Here is a 22,163-nt window from a genome sequence, read left to right as displayed (position 1 = left end):
TATATGTCCAAAAGATTGCAGTTGGATTCTTCTTGTGTTTGTTTTTTTTGTTGTTGTTGTTTTTTTTTTAATTTACTTTCAGACACATTAAACTTTTATGTCTCTTTTACAAGAGTAGTTAAAAATAAAATTGTAATAAAAAGAAATACAGCTGTGTTATCTTCCTAATAATATATTGGATTTCTTCTTTAACGATATATAAATTTCTAGCACCCCAAACACCGTGCCATCTCCAAAGGTCATTTTGATTTTGTTAGTTGATAAAAAAGGGAAAAGGTAGAATTCTCTACTAATGCTTTCTTTCTGTGATCTTAAATTTTAACCTTTTCTGGTTATTATCTATAAATGGATGCAGGTTTCTATATAATGAGCTGGAATCTCAGTGGATTTAAAATAGTTCACTGAGTTGAACTGAGCTATGCCAATTTGTGTCCACTGAAGTTCTGGCCCACCATTCATAACCCTTTCAGTAATTTCTAACTAGCTTGATACATTCTTTTGCTGTTAATCCACACTTCTTTAACGAGCAGCATAACAGAAAAAGTTGAAACTCCATTCAACTACATACTCCCTAAAATTCTTAGCAACGTGAAATAGTAAAATCAATTCAGGACGTCCTCAGTTTATGTTAAGGCCTAAGAGCTTGATCTCTTCTGCTACTTTTAACGTAGCACTTGCTTAAAGGCAGTAGCCAACACCTGACATTATCTTTGACTTTCAATCTACTCTAAAAAAATTTGCACAACCTGCTGGGAAATTTCATATGTAATTGTTGGGCTGACGCTTTTCACTGGAAAATTGCTCTAAAGTCTTTGCTTTACAGAACTTTTTGTGTCACTAAAACTTGAAGTTTTTGTATGCTTAGCTTAGCCACAAATCTATTCAAGTATATTCTTTGTCTTACTACTTATTTACTTTCTGGCATGGGCCAAACTCTGTAATATGCATCCATTTCAGCCTAGCTGCTTGGCACCTTGAACAGCATACAGAGCAGAATAAGTTATGTCAGATTTGGATATACTTGCCAGAATTGATGTATTCACTTATACTGTTAGGTCAATATTTATAATAACAATTCTTATTATACTGCATATCTATTATTGTAAGATTATGATCTAGCAGTGCCTAGAGGTCTCAGAAGATGCTGACTTATCACCCAAATAGTGAGAGACAGTTTTATACTCCTGGAGAAACCACCCACAGCGAATCTGGGTTATTTAAGCAGCTTCAGCATACCTTCTAATTTCAGCCTCTGGACTTGCACTAGATGTCATTCTGAGACACGGAGTGTGAGATGGAAGAAGATCATTTCCCAATAGTGATATTAGCTCGTTTCTAAAGCAATTTTTAGTGCCTCCCAGACTAAACATCTTCAATGGCTGTCCCAGGAAAATAAATGGATCATAAGCAGAAATAAGACAGGTTTCAGCTGAACAAGGAAACTGTGAGTTCGAATACTTTTGAGACCCAGACAGAATGGTGGGTTTAGGAACATGTCTCTGATCCGTATTTGTAGCTGGGTAATTGAAACTGTAATTTTGCTGAGTTTCAGCACCCCATCATCATCCACATTTAATTTCACTCTCCAGGGCGCTCACTGTAATGTTAAAAACCCATACTAATACAGACAATACAACATAGCTGAAAGAGAGACCCCAGAGCTGAAGCCACAAAGAACTTTGGAGAAGATAATGATGGAGAAGCTCTTAATACACCTAAGCCTCTCACTGACTTCTGCAAAAGACCTGGTTGGGCTTAACTCCGCTTTTTTTTCCCCAGACTGAGTAGATGCTGCCCTGCTCTGCACATTTTTTCCCTTGTTTTCGCAGATGCATCTGTTGGAATCAGGCACACAGTTACAGAAGTGCAGTGTTTTAGTAGTTATCTTTAACACATGGCTCAAAGACTGCATCTACAACAAAACATGAGACTGATACTAGAGCATAACCATGAGCTAATATCAGGATTATATGGGGCTTAAGGTAGTGTTAGAATTGTAAATATATGTATTATATATATGATTATATAAGAATAGGCTAACATTAGGCAATGAGAATAGGCTAGCACATATTCCTGCATGGAATGGGTATTCCAGGTATATCAGGGGGCATTTTATACTGTAGGATAGCTGTTGTTCCTTTTGCCTGCACATGTAGAACCCACTAGTATAAAGAAAGGACTTCTCATCCCATCCTTTCCACAGACATTCAGGAGCACATACATGACTGAAAGCATGCCCCTTTTCTCCCTGATTTTCAGTCTGTCTGTTCACCCTGACTTCTGCTGACAGCTTTCCTGCCTCATTTAATGGAAAACATCCATGCTGTGAGTAGCATACTTGCAAAAATAATGGCCTGCATATGTCCTTCATAGCGTGTACGAAAATATTTTCCCACTACTGAAGGAATAGGCAGGCCAGACAACAGACAACAGCATGGAGAAAGGCAACTATCATCAGTGAGAGCTGATGAACTTCCTCTAAAAAAGTGATTCCATGCACTAAAGGTGTTAAAGCTTTGTGCTAGTGCAGAAGAGAATCTAAACTATTGATCTTTCATGAAGGGGCTTCTCATTAACAATTTCATGACAGAAATCCCCAGAGGCGTTGGGAATCCGTAACATAAACCTGGGCTTAAAATCAGAACTTTTGTCATCTTACGTAAGGCCTTCCTTAATTTCAGCCTTAGCAGAAAACAGCACTACCTTCTGCAGCTGCTGTTTCTCTCTAGACTCTTAAAAAGACCTCAGACAAATCTAATACACGTCTCACTTGCTCCAGGCACTCAAACCTTTGGAGTCACAAAAGCATTTTGGCAATGATATTGCTGAGCTGAAAGCAGATTGATAGATTCAGTAAGCGTGAGAAATACATACTTGTGTGTCTGAAAGGTTTAAAAGAAAGCTAACAGATGCTAGACCTGTTCTTACAATCTAAGTATCACATAGAAAACCAGCATAAAAACACAATTAGCAATTTTGTCCTTACAGATGTTATATCTGCACTGCTACCTACTCAGTCATTCACACGCCCAGTGCGAACACACATTTTAACAGTCAGTCCTCAGTCTAGTCTTAATTACACCTCATTTTGCACTTAAAAGTTTAAAAACATATTTTGGACCATTCAGGGATCCCAGGAACTCTATGCTGAAAATTAAAGTACGCCCTGCTGAAGCCAATGGGAGCTTTGACAAAGTCTCCTGAATCTCAGCCCTGGCATTCACTGTGAGTTAAACTATTGCTCTGGCAATCTGTTATTTTAGAAGAGGAAGCTAGTGGCTACAATGGAACAGTTAAGTGCCAAAAGCTACGATTGGAGTTGTTTCTCAACTACCATTCTCCTGTCTAAATACCCTTCTAAGAGATACTGCATTACCAAAGTCATTAGCAAGTCATTTTATTTCCATTATATCTGCATTTCCATCCAGAAATAGAGGAGAAAGGAAATCAGATCCCTTTCTCACCTACACACACTGCATGTTAATGTGACTGTGGTATTTTTTATTTTATTTTACTTAGTACTGGAGACAAAACTCCCTGGCACTTACCAATAGCATACCAAACCCACACTGATTGCACATATACATAAATACAAATCTAACTCAATCTTGTATTAAGCATCCCCCTTTGGCTTTCAAAGAGATATGGGGGAAAATGCAGTTCATAATTCCAGATCAAAAAGAACCTGCCTGCATAAACTGTGTTAAGAAAACTCTCTTGGCATCCCACAACGATGACCAGTGCTAGATGTGCTGGCCAAGCTCACTTGCAATGATGAGAAATGCCTACCCGTGGCCAGCATATGAAAGCAGAACTTGGGTAAGTTGTGCAGAAGGAATTTTCTGACCTGGGCACCACATAGCCTGGCGTCTGTGCAGTCTGCAGGGCCTACCCAGATGCAACCGAGATTTTTCAATCAAGGTTCATTCTGCACGTACTATTAAGCCATTATGCTGCTTTAAACAGTATTTTCACATTGTTTCATTTTATTTATTTGTTTTGGCACTCATCTTGACTTCAACCCCATTAACATTCTCTTGGCTACATCATGTGGTTGGCACAGTTTAAACCAACCACTCCTCAGGGCAGAGGTATAAAGTGTCTGTTGCATGCATAATTCCCTGAAAGAGCTTAGTCTCTGCTCCGCACATTATGAACCACCAAGTTCAAAACACAAACAAATCAGGGTGGAACCACTCCAAGCATCGGTCACCTCAGGCAGACTTTGCTCCTTCTTTTGATCAAACAGATTGACTGCCACAGCTCAAATGTGGAGGTGGCATATCTAATTGAAAACCTTCCTGAGCATCACAAGAATGCCAAAGAGAGCTTTGTATATAGCAAGGTAAAAGACATGTTCTTAATTAACTCAGTGCTTGATTGAGTGGCACCGCCACACCAACACAAAGGATAAGCCGTATAAGCGCAAATGAAACACGGATGTACAAGAGAACAAAAGTTAGTTAAATTAATAGCTTCATCTGATGACAGGAACAAGCTACCTGCTTCTCCTTTAGGCCTTCGTAAATCTCCCTTTTAAGTCCCAGGGTAAGTCAGTCCATAGTATCTATGAGGTATGGCCACTTATCTGGAGCAAATTCCACCAATGGTTATGGAAAGCACCATTCATTGAGCTTAGGGCAGGCCGCATTTCAAAACTAGCCTAAAATTGGATTTGGGCTAACTGTGGAAACATGTTTTTGCTGAAAAAAGTGACATAATTGGAAACATGCCAGTTCACAGGAGCAACAACATTCTTGTCTCTAATTCCAGGATGATCCCCGTGGGACAGAGAGCTTGGCACCCTCTGCCCACATCCTCCTCTTTCTGCTGCACCGTAAAGAGACATCTTACTAATGAACCATGTGCCTTCCACGCACAGGCATTTCTCATCTTCCACACACATTTTATATAGTCTACATTTTCCCTTCAAATTGTTTAAACTATTCTCAAGTAGCTAAGCTATAGTCAAATAAACACTAGCATACTTCTATTGAGAAAGAATAACAGTGCAGAAGTGTGAAATTTCAATCATCACAAGCAGACAGATTTAAATCTGACACTCTATCAGATCTCCTTTCCTTGTAGAAATTTCAATGAGGAATATGTAGCAAACCGAAGTCACGTAGAAAGATGCTCTAATCTACTACTAAGCTTTTTTTTTTTTTTACTGGCTTTTGCAGTGCCAACACACAAGTGAATTGACACAAAGCAAACCAAGCCATACATTTTTTGTGTCAGCTAAAATAGTAACTGCCCTACACATGCACCTTTATAATCTGCATCATCAGTAGCTGCAATAAGTAGTGTTATCTACAGTGTGGAGCCAAGTCTAGATCACAGGTCCACATGTCTACCAGGGCCATGTGCAGACTATAGACTAAGATGAACTCCTGTCTCTGTTTCATGCCTAGTTTCCATTTGGAAGGAAGGTGGGCATATGGGTTCATACAAGTCCAGTTTGCCCCTTGAACTTCTAGTGACTCATAAACAGGGAGATAATCATTTGATGCAGCTTGTACAGCCAGACTCTGATAATCATACTCTTTCACCACTTATGTACGCATTGAAGCGCCACACAACTCCACTGGGCACAGACTTTCATCCTCTTCACAAATCCTTTACTTCATTTGTAGAAGCTACTCAAGATACTGTTGTAGTATCTCAGGTCCTGAAACAGTTGCAGAGGAGCTGTTTTGCACAGCATGATTTCATTAAGATTTCCAGGATCACATCACTAGAAATAAAAATAGGTGTGACTGGTCAAAGATGCTGATCTTTAACTAGATTTTTAATACTGCTTACCATAGCAGGGTGACTACATTATGTTTACTTCCTCAGGTTTCTCAGTAGAAACCCAGCCAGAAGTAGGCAAAGTACTGCTCATCAGCTGATTTATGGCAGATTGTTTACAAATACTGTCTTGTAACAGCACAAGGCTGGGGATCCAAAAGTTCACATGAACTACCAAGTCCTCCCCCTTAAAAAAGCCACCCAGCATTGCCTCTTACAGGTAGCCTGCCTACAGATGTGGGCTTAGTGCCCAGCATTTTACTCATCTTGATGATTTGCCTTAAACATTTGTCTGCTTTCTGTCATCTTTTGTGGGTTGCTGACTCTCTTGCTATCTGTAGAGTGCTCCTATCCACTGTATTAATGAACAGTAATATTTCAGAGCCCACCTGAGCTTTTCTACTCATGCTGCCTGCACAGGCACAGGATGGCACACACATTTACTGATGTAACCATGCAACAGCAGGTTGTTTAACTGTACATTGCCAAGCAACCAGGAGCTACAAGAATGAAAATCATTGCAAGCTCTGTCTGAACCAGCTAGACACTCTGGATTTGAGTCACACAAAGTGAATGCAAAACTTCTGGGACTGCACCTGCACTCAGTCTGTCATTCTTTTAAAATGATTATTTCCTAAAGCGTTCAGCACAATACTCAGTGGGTGCTGAATCCTAATTCATTGCCAGGGCATCTAGAGCTTGACAGACAGCAATGCAGGCATACCTACATAAAGAAGATACTTGAGAATCAAAAAGCAGAAGGCATTTTCCTTTTTTCCCCCACACTCCTTGTGCAGACCTGTTATGGTCAGCGGTAGAGATAAAATAGACCAGTCACTAGCAAGGTTTGCTGCAGCACAAAAAGTTACTTTTACAGTAACCAGAGCACTGGAGTTGCCATTTTTAATTTATTATTAATGGTCATAGGACTGATCCAAAGACCACCGTAAGCAATTGAAAGACTCCGACTGACTGATGGAGTTTGGAACAGCCCTGAATGCTGTTCTCATCTATACACAGATTTCTGTTGGGAAATCAGTGTGGGTGTAAGTGGGAGTACACAGACCACTCAGAGCCACTGTGATGAGTGAGAGGTCCTGCAGCTAAGGAGTTATTTCCAGTTTTACTGTGGAACAAATCTGGAGGTAAAGATAAAATGTGAGGCTGTTTTCATTCATCTTCTGGTTAGGGAATGTTTTTAATCATAGGCTTCCCCCCCCCCCCCCCCCCCCCCAATCTTCATTCTTTCCTATGCAATCCAAGGTTCCAAGCAAGAATTACTGAAAAATAGCACATATCATTAGATTGATGGTAAAAGGTAAGAGCTGACAAAACATAGTCATCAGAGGAATCCTTATGGACGCCCTTCACCTTTTCCACTTCCATGCGGCAGTAACCAATATCATACTATTCTTAACATGTAAGACAAGACCTCACTGCATGTGATTCCTCCTGAATAACTAACATTTGTCTCTTTCAGGCAGCTGATATAACATAAACCTATGGAGTTCAAGATACTGCTCATTTAAATTTCTTTATTTAGCAGCCGAGCCTCATGCCTCCGCCATTTCTCCTGATGCATTTTATTTTTGAAAAGAGTCCTAATGACTCTTAGTCTGTCAGTGGCTTAGCTTTGCAAGGAACATAGAAGATACCAAAGATCTGTACCTTCAGTAATTTTAGACCCATCTTTGTAATCCCCTGCTTAAACTACTAATCTGAATTACATGGGTGCTTTCTAGAGAGTCTTCCTAATGGGCTGGTTTGGCAGAACAAGGCATTAAACCAGTGAATGTCAAATTTCAGTGCAGTATTCAGTACATGCTTCTAAGCACAGCTCCTTTAAAAATACTGGCAGCTGCAAATCTTCTATGACACCTCACAACATTACTTCTCCCCAAATTATTTGAATTTGGAATTTACAGCTGCAGGCACAAAGATGGGAATGTTTGGGGACGATTTCTCCTGTCCTCACTTAATTAGCATGTGGAAAGACTGTCATCCCTGGAGCATGATGGCTGGTGTCTGGGAGGCAATCAGATTTTCTAAACAAGGCCGGCTGCAGATGGGCCAGATTAATTTTTCCTTGACTTCAAATAGAAAAAAAATAAAATCATGAGTCATGGAGCTGCTGTTTCTACAGATGGCCCAAATGTAAGAGTGCACAGCATTCCCCCTGAAGTTAATACAGAACACACAGCTCTTTCTGGGATGGCAGCCTCTTAACTCATCAAAGGTGCATTAATACCATATTCCTCCATCAATGGCAGGTATTCATCCATTGATTCTGTGAAAATATTACGAGGTGAGGACAGACCTGAGAAAATAATAACAGGGTTGCCCAAGGAAGGTACTAAGACCACTCCTGCCTCACAGTTAGAAATTCCCATACTACAGCACAAAATAAAAGATATAACAACATGGCACATCTTTACCAAATTAAATAACTGGAAGGGAGGGGAAGAACCCCTGAGAGACAGCTATCTGGTAAGGGACCTTTTGTTCAAAAACCTCTTTTTGTAGACCCAGATTTGTATAGGTTACAGAGAATGATTTTGACTTGTCTGTGATGCAATTAAGGTTCTTGCAGTGATGGTTCATCTCCGTAATACTGCCATCCCATTGGCCCTAGCACCTGATCAGTTTACAGATGGGAAACTGTCGATGTTCAGAGAAACAACTCAAATCCTACTGCATGACACACACCCTACCTCCCCTGGAGGTGAAGACCACCAGTGCACAACCAATGCTGTATCCTAGGGAATATACATGTGCATTCTGTGTTCCACATGCAAGGTGCTGGGAGCGAGCCCAAGTAAACATACTTGAAAAAGATGCTTGGATAATTGCATGCACAAACAAGTCCAGCCTTGGAAACTGCAAATCCCAAGCACAGCTGTTCTCAGGCACTCTGGTAGATTCAAGGGTACAAGCAGGCAATGGTGAAGGTGCAGGATGTAAGTCATGTTGATGGGGCCCAAGGCTAGGCCTGGAGTCTTCATTTGCACCAGCTCACCCCCTCACTGTGCCTGGAGCAGTGTATTGGGCCAGCTCACCACTCTGGTAACAAGGCTGGGCCCAAAGAGAGTCTCAGTTCCTGGTCATCTCCATCACAACATCTTCCTCAGCTGACCAGAGTTCCCTCCTGGGCAAGCACTGTGGCAGGAGGTGAGCAGAGACTTATAGAGCTGTGGGTGTCCCAGGCAAGGGTCAAATGCCCTCTTACCAGTCCATATGCCTGGCATAGAAGATGCTCAGTCTCATTTTTTTTTTTTCCACTCCCTTGGCTTTGCCTTCCCACAAGGAATACAGAGAGCCAAACTGATTAATTCAACACAACAGCAACAGACCGCAGCTGGATGTCATAGTCATATGGTGTTTATGGGGATGCTCAGTTGGATCTCAGCCTACAAACCAGATCTGACACATGCGTACTGGTAAAATCAAAACGAGCACTGGAGCATTGCCTTCTGGTTACCTGCAGCACTGCCCTTTTACTCACAGACACTGTCTAGTAAAAATGGGAGCAGAAGAGACAGGAGATCTGCTCCTACCCTGCCTCTGATCTGCCTGCGATTCCAGTCAAGTCATTTTGCTCAAATGCACTTAGTCCCTCCTTTTTTCAATTCCCAATGTAGACAAAAATCCCACTGAGAAGGATATAGATGTACTGTAAGTTTTAACAGTACTCAAATCCTACACCAAAGACTTAAGAGGCAATTAACAAAATTCCCAAAAAATCTCTAACAGTCCACCCAGGATTTTGAACTTTACCACAGAAGACACGCAGCAGATCACGTGCACAATTCAATCGTTTCTTTCACTTAGTTTTATGATATAAAAAAAAAAAAAAAAAGAAACCTCTAACAGTATGGCAGTTTCTCATTTACACCAGCTCTACCATTCACAGAGTTAGGCAAAGCCATTTCTGATTTACATCGTTTCAGTGAAAAAGGATCAAACTTTATGCCTCTAGAAGCAATCCAGCTAAGCTACTGGATAATCTCCTGAAATTTCTATGGCAACAAGAAAGAAATTGTTTGGCCTACTGTGTGTATTTTCACTGTCTGTGTGAGAGAAAGTGTTATGTCAGACGGAGAGAATATTTAACACATAATCAATTAGATTTCACCTTTGATCCAGTCAGTTGTTTAGAAACATTATCTTGGCATTACTGAATGATTCTTCTCACGGGCTGACAATGTGTCTAACTTAATCATTCCTTACAGAAAATAAACAGACACGGCTATTCTTCCTGTGAATGAATGTTGAAAAATGGATTTGGTATTGATTGGTCCATTTAGAAGTGCTCCTGGACCTCTGTGTCTCTGCTTTTCATAAAACCTTAGCCTTGGAGAGCACCCCTCATGCCTGACCTAGCAAAATCTTCCTGTCACCACTACATTTTGCTTGGCCCCCAGAGGTGGGTGCTTAAGGAAGGAGCACAAGGAGGGGTCATGGTGGCTTTCACAAACTTTAACAGCTTCCACATGGGAAGAAATTCACTCGCCACATTCCCTGTGCAGGGACTCCAGTCCAGCCTTGCCACTCCTTAGCATCTCTGCAAGGTCAGGGACTGACTGCAGATGCACATACGCACCATTTGTCTAGGTGCCATTTCTTGGTACGCACCGAAAAAGGAGCAAACTGAGTCCTCCAAATGGAACGCTACTGATTGTTCCTTTAGATCAAAACCTGACACTGAATTCTGTGGGCTTTGTATCACACTCGCAATATTGATTATGGTTCTGATTGAACTTGAGGGCTGAGTGACACCAACTGGAGCTGCTTGGTACCTCAAAATCCAGTCCAAACTTCAGCATATTCCAAAATTGAATGCAACATACAGAACTACACCCTCCTACTAGACAAACAGCAACTTCACACCACAGAGAACTGAAATCCAGGCTGTGTAGACAAGAAAAAAAAAGCAGTAATGTTCAGGTCTTTTCAAAGGTAGCTGAATGGGAAATTCAAGCTCAAGTCCAGAACCCTGATGGGGTGATGACATACCATTATTCTTTTTCTACAAAGGGAAAATAATCTTACAATAAGAAGTGACCACTTAAACATGTGTTAATTCAGAACTCCTGCATTTGGCAATATTGACTTTCAAAATATCATACGTGTAAAAGCAGAGCTGGTAGTTTACACATTGGTACTTTACATGTGTGTAGGCACAATGTTTGTGGAAAATGGGAGACATTTTATGGCACATCACTTGCACCCTATTTTGCTGGATAGCAGCACCCGGATAGTGCAGGTAAGGCACAGTGTAGAATTCATCATCAGTCAGACCCAGGAGTATGTGCAACAAACTACTGGTTTTGTTGCCATGCAATCAACATTGACAGAAAATGCTCTAATCCCCATAGAATAGCATTGCAATGCAATACAATCAAGTACATGGCACTGCTAGGATCTATCCTTCCCTCTATGGTTTTAGGCATCCTAATTACATGATGTAAATTACCTCTGTGCAAACTTGCAGTGCTTCACAAAAAGATTTTCAATAAATACTAATAATGCTGCTGAGAATATTGATAGCCTGCTGTCTAGATAGAGCAAACACCTCCTACCCCTAGATTTTGTCCTAATAACGATGCAGCACCATATAGTTTCCCAATTATGTATTACTGCCTGCTGAACAAGCTCTGCTTGTGTTAGCCGATAACATCCACTGGTTTAAATCAGAGGATCTACTGCTATGAAATGACACCTGTGCTACAACTGTAGCAATTCACCCATTTTCAGGCAGAGGATATCTCCAAATTATAAATCTCCTGTCCACCAGCGATGCCCTGGAGTTTGGAAGGAGCTGCAAGATGATTAAAGTGAATAAATAAAGTGAACAAGCCAACAGACATTTCACTCTAAATAATAATCAGACAGCTGGGTCTGATGAACTGAGCTGAACTGGTGCCTTAGAATCAGAAATTCCCATGGTTTAATTGCAGTCTCCTTAGACAATTTCCTTTACCTCCCTCAGCCCTGCTTTTCAGTTCCTCATTTTTATTTACGTACCCTAGTTAGGTTGGTGTTTTTGGTGGTTTTTTTGTTTGTTTGTTTTTACCAAAGAACATACATAAATATTTTGAAGGTATAACATGGTGGCTTTTCTCTTGGAAATTTTGTGAAGCATTTCCACGTATATACAATATTTGCATGTGTACACATATACAACCTCCTTCATCAGCATCTTCCCTCACCATGCATCTGCACTGCACTAAAATCCACCTGCAGCAGAGATCTCAGGTTACAACTTAGCTCAGCCATCACCTGCTGGTAAGCACCAGTGAGAACACAGTCATTTTTTGAGAAAGCAATATGTGTTCTAAGTGCCAGCACCTTACACCTATACAAACATGAAAGCTGGTGCTGGCTGGTGAGGGACAAGGCAGCTTGACATTATCAGGAGCTTCCCTAACTCATAAGATGAAAACAGGGAAAAGTGAAGCTCAGCTCCAAAATCCACAATTAGCCTACTACTTAGGGGTGATGACAGAATGCAGGCTGCTATTGACCAGCCCTCCTTTCATTACCTACTGTACACAGATGATTGGATCTGAGTGGGCTCTAATGCAGACACTTTGTTGACAGCCCTCATAAAGAGAACTTGCTCTCTGGGAAGCTGTAACAAAAACTTTGGACAAGCTGAGATCTGGTGCCCACAGGTAGCTACACAAATGAGTTTCACCTCATACCAAGGTTTACTTGATTCCCTCAGGGCAGATCTCAGATCCAGATTTTCAACATCACAGCCTAAAACAGAGCTTGGCCTTACTTCAGCCCCTATTTGAGCAATTTCAATAGCATCGAGTACTCAGTGTCTCCAACTGATTCCATGAACAATAGAAGAAATATGGGTATTCAGTAGCTCTAGAAGAATTGTGATATTTATTGTGAATTAGACAAAATGTAAGTTTAGATAACCAGTTAGCTAATGTTCATCACAACTTTGCAATGTCACAAAAGCAAGTATGTTTTAATGCTCTTCTATTTCAGCTGTTTAGTGCAACTCCATATGATAACCAACAGCACGACTTTTAAATGCAAAGCAGAATACAATTCCTCATCCATAAAACAAGAGAAAGCTCTTTGAAGAATTTCACTACTCTGCTGCACCTTGCATGCCTTTCTGAGCAGCTGAGCATCACAAGTGCTCACACATCACGGGGCACTAACAGATAACTGTCAGGTTTTGGAAAGACTTCTTTTATAGTTTTAGTTAGTATAAGAAATGTACAGATTTATTAAAATACGTGGAGGAGTGAATGAGATCTCATCCCATCACTTTCTTCAGTTCTTAGCAGCTGAAAAAGTCCCGTGCAACTGAATTGAAATCCCATGCAACTGAATTGAGCACAGCCCGCACTGCTTGCACATGTCTGTCTCCACTGACAGCATTTCAGCTGCTTCGCCCATGCGGTCACTTGGAATTTACTTGCATTTCAGATTGCTTTTGGACAAATAAGACCCTGGAGCAAAAAGAGATTCACTGGTACATCATTCCTCACTGACAGTTTGATACAACAAAAAGATTGAGAGCTCTGAGCCTGCAAAGCACTAGACATAAAAATGTATTTTACTCTGAACGTCACAAGAGCAAGCCCCATGCACAGACCCTTTCTGTAGGGGGGACAGTAGCTCCTACCTGCTTTGAAGAGAGCATTTTCCACTGCTCCAATGCAGGTTTCACTTCCTGCACAGGCACCAGTAGTGTGAGGCTGGAACCTGTAAACAGTACAAGCAGCAACATTCCCCTGAGGGGTAAGAACTTCACATCAGTACCTGCCTTAATATTTGTCTCTCAGTCTACAGGTGATGAAACCGGCCCCAGGAGCATGATCACACAAGCACTTCTACTCACAGTAAAGAGCTTCTCCCTACCTCACTATCACCAAGCCAGCCCTACAGTGCTTGCACAAACACAAAAAAGAGGTTGTACACATTTTCTTCCCCATCTGTGGGAAAGATGATTACAGCACCTGCATTATCTTCTGCAGTATAGGCCTGTTTTGATTAAGTGCTTCGACTTTTTTTTGGTGACGTACCTTTTGATATAACCATCAAATAACATACCTTGTTTCCTTTGTATTTAGATATATTTTCCCTTGGTTGGTAGCATCCCACAGCCCTACAATGAGGGCCACAACACCAAGTGATCTTTCTAAAAAGAAAGGAGCTTGGAATCTTTGTACTGAATAAATCTAGTGCATTAATTCACCTTATGTCCTGCACGTTGGTTGGCTTTCTGGACTCATTTCTCAATCCTGTTGTCCCTAAGATCATGCCCTAAAGCTTTAATTTGTCTGCCAGAAATGAAAGCAAAAGGGCTGGTTTCTAGTGCTGATTTTGTAATCTGTATAAAGCTAAATTCTTATAAGCTGATGCTAATGTACAACCATACTTGGGTCAAACTCTCAACATCAGTACAGCTATGCTTCACATCACAAAGAAAACCAATGGTGACTACCCAAATGATAAAACATTCATTTATGTCCTATCATTAATTTACTGGTCCTTCTGAGCAACGTAATTACCCAACATCAAACACCGTTTTGCTTTCTTTGAGAACTGTGTGGGGATAGAAGTCACCAAAAATAAAGTAAATCAGGGATTTAAGGCACTTAAACAAAATAACATCTACTTTCTGAATGATCAGTAATTTCTTAGTTCTCTTAGTATACTTGGAAAGCACAAAATAGCCCTGACCTGGCCTTTGCTTCTGCCTGGTGCAGCAGACCACTGAAACATGGCATGCTTTGACAGCTCCCTGTAAAGTGCAGCCTTTTAACCTTTAAAGTGTTCTTTCTTATGTCTACTCTTGACCTCACACAGTAAACCAGAACTAAGTCAATCTTTTTCCCCTTCAAAAATATTGCATAGAATTAAATGGAACTGTTATTGTCCATCCACTACAAAAAAAAGTGATTAATTCCTCAGGCAGTTGTTCGTTCGTAGCTTCTGTAATAATTTAGGAGAGCTTGAGTACAAAAGCCACAAATGGGAACAATTTAACTGAGTAACAGATGAGACACAAAGCTAGAGAGGTTACTTTGCTCATTCTAAACAAAAAACAACCTCATGAAGAATTGAAAATGCATATTGACTGTTTGAGGGCTGTTCAAAGTCTGCAAGTTCTACATTTCTTCTCATTATTTTCAAAACAGAAGGAATAAAATGTTCATTTCTGTTCATATTGCTTATCCAGAACTATGCTCATAGAAAGTAAATGCCAGTCCCAGAAGCTGTAAGAGATGCCAAAAGGCCACACAGATTAAAGCTACAAAACGAGTTACCTGAGTTTCTCAAAATTCTAGCTTTCATTTAAAAAAAAAAATAAGAAGAAATTAAAAAAATCCACTATACTCTCTCAGAATGTTTGGGTTTTTTTTTCTTCCATCCCTTGTATTCCAATGGTTTGCTACACAATAGAGTTGTTTAAAAGTTTTCAGTCTCCAGGGAAAAATCAGCATTTTAAAACACTGCCTCACTTTTACTGCTCAAACCATTTTGGCTCTCTTTCTCCAAATCATTTAGTGAAATTAGCACATTTTAGACAGGGTGAAGAACATCATCTTGTTTCTGAGCCTATGGAAGGATGACCTGAAAGTAATTGCACCAGAAGCAATGGATTTTGCTACCTCTGCTGCTATCCATTGCTCTAGCACCTGATCCTGATGCTAACACTGATGCCAATGCCGTGTCAGTGAACGATGGTGCTGCTACAACTCACAAATGCCAGTCTGTTGCTCAAAGCTGTGCCTTTCCATGAGACCCACTCTGTGACTGACGAGCCCCGGCTGCTTCCCCACCCACCCTCCTTTCTGCCCAGCACACTCATCCAGAGTCGAGCTCTCCTGCCTGAAGCAATCAGACAAACAAAAAAATCCAGGGAAAAGCACAGCAAGGCAAGCCTTTGAGGAGCAGAACGGGCTGCGCCAGAGCCCAGCTTGTTGTTTGATTTCCATTTGTGTCTCTCTGAACAAGAGAAAGTCACTGCATTCTCAGCCACCAGGTGCAGTCCTTTGAAATGCACCTTTTGCCCCACAAAGAGAAATGCGAAGGAGAAAATAGACAGTTCAGGAAAAAGTATTGTGCCTCCTAGGGGAAAGGGAAGAGGGATACTTTTCAAATCAGAAATGCTTTTATAATTAATTTAGGAGGTTTTTTTTTCCTTAGCCCCTTCCTCTTCTCCTCAGAAGTAGTTAGTTGCTATTTTCACCACCTCCTAATTACTTAGTACTGGCTTGTGGGCGGATTCTGCTTCACACAGCATCCCACACAGGTTGTCATTTTGTCAAGAATTCCTTCATTAACAAGCTGTCAATACCCTGCCAACAGCCACCATTTGGTTTGCTAAGGGAACGGGGGCTCTGGAGTGAAGAGTTGGCTCTGTACTCTTTCCTCTTTCTTTCCTTTTTTTTTTTTTAAATAAATAAGGCAAGAGGCAGCTGTCTGCCAGTCTGTTCCTTTGTGACACATTGCAGCCTTTTCCTTCTTTTTTCTTTCTTTCTTTTAACTTGCTGAAAGAGCAAGGCAGGAGAGGAAGGAGAAGACAATGCATGCAAACTGTGCTTCGGAGCTCAAACCCCCTCCTCCCATACACTGCATCCCCCTCCCCACACCCTCCAGCATGGCCAGCATCAGCCTGTGCAGCCAGGGAGAGCTCCGGAGCCACGGGTCTGCCTGCAGCCTTTAAAGCAATCATCCTAATGAAATAGGAAGAGAGCTTGCCGTCACTGAGGTACTTCCAGAGGAGTTTGTCCTTTCCCACTAATTAACTGGATTACCGCAGATGCTGACAGGCTTTGCCAGGTCCTCCCATTGCTACTCTGTTGAGATGCTGATGATTAACGACAGCTTTGTGCCTCTCCCCTCTAGAAAGCCATACGTATTTGCACAGTCATCTTTTTTTTTTTTCCTCCTGTTAGCTCGCAAGATCAAATCCCAGCTTGGTTTCACTGATTAGATTTTGATAGTGCTGTGCCTACCAGGTAGGATTTCAAGGTTAGCACAGATGCTGAGAGAATTGGAGAATCTGTCCATCGTCAGGGGCATTTCGGAGGACCTGCTGCTTCAGCTGGGCCTCAGCTGTGTCAGGAAGGAATTCAGCTGGGTTGGCATGGTGACTGCAAGGGAGAAGGCAGACAGGGAGCATAGAGGGACAGAAATCCACACTGCATCCAGATAGAACAAAAATACAGGATGGTTCACATTGACAGGGGTTGAAGTGGTACCTTGACTTGCTTTTGGTCCTTGCACACCAGTGAGGCAAACATTCTTGTCTGGGGAGGCTCAGAGGAACCCAGGGGTTTCCAAAAAACAGTTTTGCTCCCCTTTTTGTTTCTCTTTGATCACTATCACTCCAATGTCAGGCAGACCCTCCTTTCAGCTGGAAAATCAAGTATGCAAGGGCCATACCCAAACGTGCAGCTACAATAATCCCTCGTCAACATTTTAATGTAAATATAGGCACACACACAAAGATTTACTGGTGAAGACAGCTACAGGTTCAGGTTAATAGTAAAATTGGGTTCCAATATTAATTTTGAAGAACAAAGATATTTTTGCTTCTGTAATTCTCAAATAGAGAGAAAAAGGATATCTGCTATGTAATTACAAGCAGACAGGGCTACCTAATTTTTGTCCTAGCTCACATACATTGTTGCACAAGAGTGGCTACCTGAGTGATGAAGGTAGCAGCAAAGACCACTTGAGATTCCAGTATGAAAAGTAGGTAGCAGCTATGTCAGATGCAGCTCTGGAGTTGCTTTAGAACATTCAAGTGCAATTTAAACACTTCTGTCTGGATGGAAGAACCTCTTCCATTATCAGCTGCAAATATATCCCAAAGCTAATTGCCATGGAGCCTACATGAGCGAAGTCAGGGAATAAGCAGCAATTAGAAAAAATGGGCCAGATGAAGTGTGTGCCAGTCATTCTCTCTGAATATATGTTCTCTTATCCTTTCATCCCATCTTGTCTTTATTTTATTTAAAGCTTTTGCTGTTATCTCATACAACACCAGAAGTACAACAGGATAAGAGGAACCAGAGAGAAGCTTTGATTGCCAAAGTATGTGTGCATGCACTTTGCAAGACACTGCTGCCACCACCATCACCTGTTCACCCCCAAGCCAGGCATTTCAGATGCCACAACACCAGCCAGAGGCATCCACATGAGAGCTGCTCAGAGGTTCCTCCACGCAGGTGTTGCAGGTCCTCCTAGCTCTGCAAACCTGCCAGAAGTATTCACAGAGCATTCCTGCAGATTAAAACCCAGCTTACTCATTTTCCCTGGAAGCAATTTTTGTCCAACATCAGAGTAATTAAGCATAGCACCTGTCACAACCTGGTCTAAAGGGCTCTTCTCCTTGTCCCTCACTGTAGTCCACCCAAAAGTTGGTTACTAATTCTGAAAGCAGACATTTATATAACATATCTGTGGCCAGAGAAGCCAAAGGGAAATTGAGAGGTTTTTACATTCCCAGCATACAAAGGTTTGTCTGTTGATATTTACCTGTCTCCGCTCTTCAAGGAGAACATAGAAGAATGCATTTATTTAGGTAACACTTAGAACCAAGCAATGCATTTACAATGCATTTACAATGCCCCAAGTGGCATACTGTTAGAAGAACATCTCTAGAAGACTTGTTTACACACTAGTGTGAGAGCTAAAGCAGTAGGAATCAGAATGCAACCCACAATCTAGCATGACCCCTTGTTACAGCTGATGTTACAAAAACTCTGCAGAAATTACCATGGTGAAAAAGGGGGGGAAAAAAACAAAAACAAACAGGAAAGGAATGCTCACCTGTACCCAAAGATCTCGGTTTGCAGGAAAGATTCCACAAAAGAGGGATCTCCAGCAACAAACCCTTCCCTTGTGGCAGTCAGCTCTTAAATGGGGTCTAGGAGGTGCAGCCAGGCTCCACCCTCTGGTCACACAGCTGAATTGCCTTCACCTGTGCTCCCATGGCTGACTCAGTGCTCACCTCAGGTGAGCAATCAGTGCTTCAGGCTGTGACTCAACAGTTTCCATACACCCCTTATATACAAAATTTTTCATACATTAAATGAAAAAACAAAAACAAACAAACAAACCATCATAGAATGGCCTAGTGTATAACCAAGATGTTATAATCACAATATAATTGTGTATAATCAATAGATATCAAGATGTTATAATCACAATACAATCAAGAGAGTAAGGCAAAGCAGACAACGATCACAAAAGAGAATAAGTGGAAGAGCTTACCCTTGGGTTGAGCTCCCCAGAAGACACCAAAAGAGGGGATCTCCAGAAGAGAACCTTCCCCTCTGGTAGCCAGCTCTTAAATAGGTCCAGGAGGGGTGCAGCCTGGCTCCACCCCTTCCAGCAGCACAGGTGAATTGCCTTCACCTGTGCTCCTCTGGCTGACTCATGGCTCACCTCAGGTGATTAATCAGAGGTTCAGGCCGTGACTCAGCAGTTCCCATACACCTGGGTTGAAAAGGACCACAATGACCATCCAGTTCCAACCTCCTGCTGTGTGCAGGGTCACCAACCACCAGACCAGGCTGCCCTTTGAATGCCTCCAAGGATGGGGCATCCACAGCCTCCCTGAGGCAACCTGTTCCAGTGCCTCACCAGAAGACGAAAACTGAACAGAATTTTCTAACTCCTATAGTCCACTATGGACACAATAGTACTTGGGGATCTGACCATGCAGTTTCCATATACTTTAATGGGTCATAGACAGCCAAACTCCTTATGTAGCACTTCAATAATGTCAGAGAACTAGCCTAGGGTCCTCCTCTCTTTACCTTTAAAATAATCTTTATTTTAAAGCTTTTACTAACTAAACCATCAAAAGCAGAGGTTGTGGAGCTCTCTGTGCTGCAAAACTACCATAAACCTAATCTGATCCTGCAGCAACAGTGCCCATTAGCAATTGACAACTGAACCATAGACAGGTTTGATTCCGGACTTGTCTTTAGTTCAGCTTGAGCTGGGCATAACACGAGTGAAATTTAGCAATATAGAGTTTACTTACTCCCTGTTGCCCAGAAGGGAGCACAAAATGGCTGATAATTTTCTTCTTTTGCAGCTACTCAAGGCTACCTGGTTTGCTAATTAGAGTGTTTGCCATGGCTAAAATATTTTCAGAAAGAGTCAAGAGTAAACTCTTCTTCTGAGGCGAATCTGCCCCCATGAGCTTTAATAAAGCAATGCCAGTTTTACAGCAATTGTATATGTGGGCTCAAGAGTCTTATTTCATTCATATTTGTATTTGTAGAACATCTGTCTAAATAGCAAAACAATGAATTCATCATAGCAGACTTAGCTCGGGACAAAGAAACTGAATTTTCTTTGAAGTTTAAACATCTACTGCATTTAAAATGCTTTTTAAATTAATGATATATATGAACTGTTTCAAGAGAGTTAGCCTAGTTTCTGGGAAAAGCAGTTAAACAATGACTCTGATGAGATTTGAAGCCTACGTAATTAAGTTTTGCATACATGAGCACAGAGTTAATTTTTTATGCATCGTAATGTTTCTGTAGAGTGGTTCACTTTTTATTGGCTAGCTGTGATGTTTTATCTGCGCTCCTTTCTTTTATTGTTCACAATAAAAAAAATATGGCGTCTATGAAAATCAGTTCAGCTAAGGCCCTGCCAGGGCACCACTTCAGAAGTCGTTTCATGATTTAACAGAGAAATCTGGCATAAAGTACTTGGTTAAGTATGACTCATGGAAAAAGTAAAGATCTGGTCTCTCGTCTTGCTGCTTCTTTTTTAGCAGAATTTTCATACTAGCATCATCTTACTGAGATCAATAGTACTACTCCCCATCTGATGCCCAGCTTCTGATTCTGCCCATCCTCCTAATTGCATTTGCAGTCCCACCAGTGAAAGTTAGAAGCTTTGTGCTTGGAGAAGAGAGTCCTCTCTCCTATCAGGTTAGGTCCAGATGGGAGATGTCTTTGATCCTGGTGTGAGCACCAAGACTGCCCTTCCTGACACCCCAGCTGTTGCATGACACAGCTCCTTTCCCATCCCCATGGCTGGCTCCCTTCCTTCCCTGGCAAGAAAGCAGTGAGACATTTTGTGCCTGAAGTCAGAACATGGGTGATTCCACATGGCTGTGTTGGTCTTGTTTAGACCAAAATGCACATAAACGGTTGTATACGGTCCATGAGCACATGCAAGGAGCCACTAATTGGCACTGCATCTACAGGACTGAGCAGGAGCCACTTTGTTACAGCCCTACAAACAAAACACCACAAAGACATTGTTGCCTTCGTACCAGTTGCTCTGCTCTGCAAACCTTCTCCATTTACACACCAGCACTTGCTAGCACAGGCACATCCCTGGTCAAAGAGCATCTCCAGACTCCAGAAAACAAATCTATTCCTATGCGTCTCAAGTCAGATATAGCCTGAGTCTCTCTGCAAACATTTGCCCTGTCACCCTCTTTCTAGCTTCCTGATATGGATGGGAAGAGCCAATTCAGGTATCGTTTGTTTCATTCCAAGGAAAAAGAAAAACTTCAGGGCCCAATAATAAAATTACAGACAAAAACTGCAGTGGTTTTGGTCAGTTTGCAGCTTCGTCTCTGGCAGTCTCAAGGTTTGCTATGCTGCTTGCTGTTATGTAGAAACACAGAAAAATCCATGATGTGTATTTGAAGCCAAGACTGTAAACATTAAGTCAATATTCCTAATGATAAAAGCACATTCTAGAGGCTGTTACAACCCAGGCACGCCAACCACCACCAACTGCAGGATGCTGCTGTCTTTGCCATGCAGTCAGCACTAGCAGTGCATGTGGGTTTGTATCAAAGCAAACATGGGCTGAAGGAAGTCATGATGATAGCAATTCTCAGGTGGAATTATGCATATCACAGTTCTTAAAAAGCACTTTTTCAAAGGATCAACTCTGGGTAAAACTGCTGCTTTTAACCTAAATATTACTGCCAGTACATTTCATCACGAGCTCTTAGAGCCCACAGTGTCTAACGTACTTCAATCAGTACTCTTAAATGTAATCCACTAAGGACAGAGGAAAGTATTTGTGCACCCTGTAGTTTCATAAAGACACCTTGAAAAGTTTTTCATTTACTATTAACAAACATTTTCCTCCATTAGTGGCTTTAATATTCAGCTGAAATTCTTGGATACAAGCCAGATCCTCCACTACATATATCCCCAAAGGGATGCAGGCACCAACATAGGTGTTGGGATCAGATAATCAAAATACACAGGGACTAAAAGGCCATAAGAATCTCAGAGAGGTATTTGAGATCAGTTTCAGCCTGGGGACATTGGTCTTCCTCATTTCCCAGTGGAGGACAGAGGTATAGGCTTCCTTGGGAGCAGGGC

At 41.6% G+C, this 22,163-nt stretch overlaps 1 long non-coding RNA gene across 1 annotated transcript in view; it reads right to left on the bottom strand.

The window, feature by feature from the left end:
• LOC125696444 (uncharacterized) overlaps positions 1 to 19,108 on the bottom strand; it is an 81,589-nt gene extending 62,481 nt beyond the window's left edge. Inside the window, exon 1 of the long non-coding RNA XR_007378343.1 lies at positions 19,057 to 19,108. This is a non-coding gene — a long non-coding RNA (uncharacterized LOC125696444). The remainder of the gene's footprint in view (positions 1 to 19,056) is intronic.
• Between the last annotated feature and the right edge of the window lie 3,055 nt (positions 19,109 to 22,163).

Source organism: Lagopus muta, chromosome 7 (genome assembly GCF_023343835.1).
Source record: "Lagopus muta isolate bLagMut1 chromosome 7, bLagMut1 primary, whole genome shotgun sequence".
NCBI classification, from domain to species: domain Eukaryota; kingdom Metazoa; phylum Chordata; class Aves; order Galliformes; family Phasianidae; genus Lagopus; species Lagopus muta.
Note: the sequence above shows the minus strand (reverse complement) of the source record. Positions and strands in the feature narration are given on the sequence as shown.